Source organism: Dioscorea cayenensis, chromosome 9, assembly GCF_009730915.1.
Source record: "Dioscorea cayenensis subsp. rotundata cultivar TDr96_F1 chromosome 9, TDr96_F1_v2_PseudoChromosome.rev07_lg8_w22 25.fasta, whole genome shotgun sequence".
NCBI classification, from domain to species: Eukaryota; Viridiplantae; Streptophyta; class Magnoliopsida; order Dioscoreales; family Dioscoreaceae; genus Dioscorea; species Dioscorea cayenensis.
In genome coordinates this window covers 16,019,555-16,026,576 of record NC_052479.1, presented here as the reverse complement: position 1 = coordinate 16,026,576, position 7,022 = coordinate 16,019,555, and the positions used below count along the sequence as shown (strand labels likewise).

Genomic DNA, 7,022 nt, shown 5'->3' with positions numbered 1-7,022 from the left:
ATTCCTAACATCGACCACCGAGTAATGTACGAAAGCCATCGACCTACACAAAGACAATTTGGGGAGAGCCCCAAAGCAGCGCTAGTAGAAAGGGAAGTAGCAGCCTATGCTATAAGAAAAGGTAGAGAATAGCTTTCTCCCGTGGCTTCACCCGAGCCCCGACCTCCGGTCTCGAATATCCAAACCAGAAAGAAACCTCCCTCGAGCCTCTTGCAGTCTTCGTGTAGTTGGTTACACTCGCTGGCAAAGCAAACCGAGTGAGAGTCCTGATGCAATGCACAACCGGACTTTACTAGTTTCTTTGGGGAAACTCCAAGTAGCTATCGAGCTGGCAGTGACATCCATCTTATCTCCCCTTCCTTCCCGGTCTTTTCCATTGAATTACTTCCCATCATCAACTTTATATTTATAGAGTAGGGCTTTCCAGACCAACGATCTATCTTGATCGTCTCCCACATCGAAAAACAGAAGATTCCACTTCATTCACTTCTCATCTGCTTGGCCACTTTCTTTCTAGGAACCCTTGTCCTTTTCTAGTCTTGAAGCCAATAGTCGCTTCCTCATAATAGATAGATGAGGTTGTTGAATGATCATTGTGCAATGCCCCTTCTTCTTCTAATAGATGAGCAAGAAAAATGTTGTATGATCGCTCAGTCATCTTTTCTCGAGACTCCACAACTTATAGCTGATCACTCAAGCCTCCATTAGCTTCTTGTTTGTGTCCATTTGAATCACCGTGCTTCAAGAAAGTTGGTAACCAGAGCTATCGCTACCGACCCATGATGAACCGCTGATAGAAAGAAGTATGGCTAGTACTTGGAAAAACTCCTGAGATATCCGTGAACACTCTTGGGGTCACCTTTAACTTTTCTTCATCGTACCCTTCACACCACCTTTGTAGATATGATAAACCTATAAAGACTAGGGCATGAAAACTTACAGCATTTTTCTTTTGTCTTGCATTTTCGCAAGTGCAATAGGTACGTCTCTCCTACTAGCAAGGACTCAATCGTAGGGTCAACGGTGCGCTCGCCTCATTCCATCCCTTCGTGGAGTTAGTGTGATGGGTCCTTCCGATGGAATCGCCCTCACCGCATTTCGGAACGAAAGAGTCATGGTGCTTTTAGTTGTAGGTTAGCAGGTAGAAGTTGGATCCAAGGCTCGATGGTAAGATTCGCGATCACGCATCGGAAGGGACAAGACCGACATCCATGCATTTTCTTACAAAAAGTTTTTCACCAAGACTACCTCACTTTTCAATCGCGAAGGAAGATCGATGGTTGATCCCACCTCGAAAAGATGGCTCCCATCCGATGCGGAGTGCACACTATCTCAATTAGCCTTGTCTTCTTGGTCAAGTTTACCCTCGGGACATGCAAGACATATCTCCCTTCACGGAGATTCTTTATTTGCCTAACGAAAAACGAAAAATGGGAGACAAGGACTTTCTAGCCAGAGAGATATGGTCGTATCAATTGATAAGTGAATAGACATCGGCCGCGCCTCTTAACAACTCTTCCAGAGTCTCAGGTGAGCTAACGCAGGAAGCGCCTCATCATTTGAAGGAAGAAAAACAAAGTGTGCTTTTGACCGCTCCAAGTCAAATAGGGAGAAGGTAGTAGTAAGTGCATTTAATCTCAATCACAAATTGCCCCTTGTAGTATGGGAAATTTTTAGTTGAATCTTTTTGTAACCTTCCTACTCTGCTTCCATTCTTTTCTTATCCTCCTAATCTTGCTTTGCAACACCTTGCCCCGACCTCACATTTAAGATATAACGCTGGCACCGGCCATTCTAGCCATAGATGATAATGAGCCGAGAAACACCTTATAGCATAGCCACCGACATATATATTTTTCTTTCGAGGTGCGAAAGTGAGTGATGCGCCAAAGCAACCCTAGCTTATACCACACTCACCTTTTTAGCTGGTTCCTGGAAGGGAATCCCACTGATGTTTGTAGTATCCATGGGTCAATCATATTCCCTCGGGTTACCTATCCATGTGTGGAAGACCCGGGGCAAATGTTCAGAGCAAATAGATGCCAATCGGGTCCTGAGCTATTTTTCATCCCTAGCTCAGCTTCCCTATATATTAGCTAGGATAAGGGGGCCATCCCTCCGGAACCTAATCACATAATGAACATTAGTAGGGCAATGGAACACGAGCCCAGGGTAAACCTCTAGGGAACCCATAATGTAGGCTTATCCGATTCGAATTCTATCTAATCTATAAGTACGTAGGGATTTACCATTCATTGCAAACTTAGATGTGACTCCCATCTTAGAATACTCATTGAATAAAAAGAAATTGATCGAACCGAACGAGAGCTTCCTGGGCATAAGGAAGCCCTGCCTTATTGAGTTTGTAGCATAGGAAGGAATGAGAGTGATCAATACATGAGTGGCATCGAAGCTGAGATGACTTTTCCTCTTACTCCAGAGATGCTATAACTTTTTAAAACCAATCGGATCCGTGTACAGATCCGTGCTTTTCTATTATATACATTGACCTTGAACTACTCGATGAAATGCTTTCCTTCCCGAGAAGTCGACTCGCCCTAGGACAAAGTTATCCGCCCCACCCACCCTCACTGTGTTGTTCTTCTTGGTTGTCGAGACCTATTGCTGCCATAATGTGAGATAACCTTTGTTCTGAAGGCCTAAGTTAAGCGAATTACTTTTTTTTATGGTCAAAGACCTTTTCTTTCCCCGAAAGCGGTTGTTTTTTTACTGCTAACTATTATAGTATAGGAGGATGCCGTCCCCCAGCGATTACCAAGTAGCTTCGCTTGTTTAATATCGTGCAAGTTAGGTTGTGGTTGTATTGGCTGCAAGCAGAACGTAGGCGCTGTAGGTGTGTGTTGACCATGCACTCTCGCGTCGTGTAATGTCGTATGTATGATAGAGGTGGTGTGGTGATTGATCTCAATGCTTATGGTTATCCCCAAGGAAAAACGAATGAATAAAGCGTTGATCGTACTCGGATAGAGATAATGGTCTTCCTCTTCTGTCTTCCAGCCAGCCATACATAATAGAATAGATAGGCGAAGCAGCCAATAGCAGTCTCGCCTATCGATAGATAGCAGGTTGCTTCCAAGCTCAAACCATTTGAAACGGAATTGTTGCTTTTTTTTTTCTTGTTATTGAGAGAGTGGTATTCTCCGCCCTGTCAAATAAAGAGATAACTGGAAGAGAGAAGGAAAAAAAGAGCAAACAAAAGGATTGACAAGTCTAATGGGAGAAGAACGTTGACTGCTAGAAAATCTAACCCAAGCAGTCTAACCCCCGGGGCACCGAAAGATGCTAGACGAGGCAAGCGAGATAAAGAAAGCAGCTGGACTGCCTTTGCCGTTGGATAGTTTTTTTCTCCAATGAGAGACTATTTTTTTGGGCAAGACAAAAGACAGGAACTCGCCCAAGTGATAATAGCAGATTGCTGGCAATGACTTGGTGAAATGCAGGAAATCCTAGAGATAAGGTTCGAGAACCTAAAGCAAGACAACTTCGGTTCGGACCGAATAGAGCCCTTTAAGAGAGAGGGTGATTTGTTGGCATTTTGCATAACAAGGGCAAGACGAAAGATGGGGGGAAGGCATGATCAAGCTTTCAAGGAATGGACGGGCATAGGATTTATAGTGAACTATGACTCCCGATTGAATCAATGACCGCGATAAGCCGAGAGAAAGAGTTAGACTTCTTTATTGCGTTGCTTCAAAGACGAAGATTTTTCTCGACGCAAAGTGCGCCACTGGATGGAAAAAGACGATAAGGGAAGAAGTAATCGGAAAGGCATACCTAAAAGGAGCATCCATCTCCCACGGTGAACATCTATCCGTATCGAAGTCGACCCTATAGATAGAAAGATACAGGAAAGGAAAATGAAATAGGTAGGGTTAGTTTGAGATATGCGACCGAACAATCGCATGGGCTTCCAAAGAGTGATAGCTAAACCAACCGGATGGGCCGCCCAAAAACCCCGAGTCGACATTGAAATCGGAAATCAACGCTGGATCCGAGCTATCTAAAAAGGCGGGCATCCCGAAGCGGAAGATCACGAAATGCAACAAGGGAGTGAACCAAGCGCTTGTGAAGAAGCAAATCACGAAGAATGGAGACAAGGAAATGAGGAGTGGGCGAAAGATAGATTTTTGAGCACACCGCACCGCCCAGCATAAACAATTGATCTGCAGGATCGGATGTGCAACCTTCTCTAGAAATAGTGAAAAGGCATGTCACTTGGAACGAAACTCTAAGCTTACTTACTATCCTCTAATTTTCTCTTTTGTAAGACCACTTTACTTTGGTCACTAAATTATATTATATGGGTATGGTTGCAAACCAAAAACAAGAGCTAGCTTCTATCCGTTCTTCGCCCTAAACATACATCTAGAAGAAGCCACCTTCTATCCGGCCTCCGTACTCAGCAGTGGAGTAGCTTGCAACTTTCAATCAGAAAAGGAAGATTGAGCAAGACAAGGGAGAAAGAAGTTGTCCCCTCTTCTCTTCTATGGTAACCCACCGCCGGTTATATAGAGTGCAGAGCCCGCCACCGCATATGTAGAAAAAAAGAGGGAGCGGGAAGGAAGAACAACCATTTTTACTTTTGGCACATGAGGTGGTGGGTTTGGCTAGGTAACATAATGGAAAATGTATCGGATCGCAAATCCTAGAATGACGGTCCGACCCCTCGCCCTTGGCCTCGGGGAGTGGCTCAGCGCATGGAACTCTTAATTCTTTTTCTTTTTTTATCTTCTTTAAGTCTTCCCAATTGCAAATTAGGGAGATAAGATCGTAACCAGGGCTATCTTTTCTAGCATGTCTCTATAAAGTGAAAGTCGAATTCATCCTTTGTTTTTCCTTTCTATTTGCTCTGGACATCTTCCGCTTTCATCTATTTTTGTCCCGTATCCAGAATAATAAATACCAATCCAAGCCATTTCATGAATAAAAAAAGTGACCAATTAACCAACCAACAAAAACTACTTGTTACAAATAAGATCTTGTTGTTGCATCGAAACATATAAATGTTGACTAATCTGATTAACGTTGAACTTGGTAAAAATAAAATGGTTCAATAATTGAAAGATTAGATTATTCAAGAATACACATTGAATGTTGAGATTGCGGAGATTACGCATTGAGTTTCTGGTACTGGTATTTCTAATACTGTTAAAAGCTTTTTTTGATTTTTTTCCAGAAGAAATGAAACAAAAAGATATGGTAGAACTAAGACAGTCATTGTATGAGGTCTACCCAATGCTAGATGCAGAGGCGCATAATAGATCGATATGAACATCATGAGCTGTCCCGTAATAAAACCAGTTGTTGCTGATACCTCCTTCTCGGTTCCTTCTTCCATAACCCGAGCTCGGAGAAGGAAGAGATAAGAGGGTCTCTATGGAGAATGTGGTCAGAAATCCATAATAGAGTCCGACCACAACGACCGAATTTATTATCTTTATGCATAAGGATAATAGATTACCTAGTAGAAAAAGATTTCAAAAATCATCGCAAACCTCCCCTTTTTTTCTTTTTCTATTGCAATTTCTCGATTATTATATGATGATTTCTTAACTTTCCATATATAGAAAGAGATAGACTATAAATGACATCTCTTATGTTATGTCACTGACACCAAAGGGATATTAAAATGAATGGAATTGGAATATAGATGGAATATAATGAAATAGAGCCACTTTGAGGTTCCCTATGAAATGAGGCATGGAACGGAGCCACTACGAAGAAGTTCCGAGAGTTACGAAGGAAGCTTCGGACTCATATTGTTCATGGGTTGAGAACGGGAGTTGAACTCTATGAGGTCGAATCTCCCGTTGTTCCTCAGTAGCTCAGTGGTAGAGCGGTTGGCTGTTAACTGACTGGTCGTAGGTTCGAATCCTACTTGGGGAGATTTGATTAATTCCTAATTAAAGAATGAAGAATTGAATTAAAGGGATCGCTTTGACAGTTAGGAGTAGCTGAAGAGATCCTCCTCTTTTGGATGATCCGGAAAAATAGAAAAAAGAGAATTAGAATCTGAATTCATCAAGTTTGATCTCTTCGGCCATGCCTATGCTCCAGAATCAGAAGAGAACTGAGCATCTGAACATCGTCAATCACTGCCCGAGCACATCTTTGAAGATGAAGATCCAGAGCTACTATGCTCAACAAGAGATCGGCACCATGCAATAGATGGGGATCCAGATCCAGAACACGGAAGAAGAGAACCATGCCTTATAGAGCCTTACCTAGTACCAGGGTCCCGAACCGGAGCCAAGCTTAATGGATCGGAACTGGACATCGATAACCTCACCTTGAAAGCATCCATCAGAGCAAGGGAGCTGAGAAGACCGCATTGCACGACAAGAAAGCAAAGGCTAGACAGTTGACGCCTTAAGGTGACTTAATCGAATGCTTAGAGAGTGAGCGCATCTTCGTGAAAGATGCTAAGAGTTGGAGGTCAGCCGTCTCATGGGAGCTATAGCTGGATTGACCGTCAAGGGGCAGGGGAGAAGGAGCTCGTTTTCGACCGAAGGAGAAGGGTTCATTTGGAAAGGCTGAAATAATAGCGAATTCAAGTTTGACTTCTTTCGATAGCAAAAGGAGGAGCAAGCACAAATAGAGGCCTATCATCCGATCCACCTCTAGCAGTTAAGGGCAGGTATTCACAACCGATCTTTGATCCGCCGATTCAAGCAATGAAGCTACCAGTGGGAGAAGCATGAATGAGCCGAGACCCCCCTGCCAGACCGAAACCTGGCGACAGATGACATCAGATGAGCCCCATCAGCCGAGATGAGTCGCATTTAAGGCCGTCCGATCGATGACTTCTTACGCCTTACGCCGATTCAGGATCGATTGAAGCCAATACAATAATAGAATGCAAGGGAAGGGTTCCCCCAGGAAAGGCATCTCGACTGCTGCTAGAATCAGGTCATCGACAAGTAATGCGACTTCTAGAAGACTTCCTACCTCCCTATGTATGAGTGGTGAGTGCTTGCTGGCTGGAAGTTTTTTTTTATTCG

At 43.4% G+C, this 7,022-nt stretch overlaps 1 non-coding gene and 1 pseudogene across 1 annotated transcript; one reads left to right on the top strand and one right to left on the bottom strand.

Moving 5' to 3' along the window:
• The window catches only part of LOC120268524, a 16,740-nt pseudogene extending 10,512 nt beyond the window's left edge, over positions 1-6,228 (bottom strand).
• TRNAN-GUU lies at positions 5,836-5,907 on the top strand. The gene has a single exon. It is a non-coding gene; the product is annotated as a tRNA-Asn (tRNA).
• Positions 6,229-7,022: the final 794 nt, after the last annotated feature.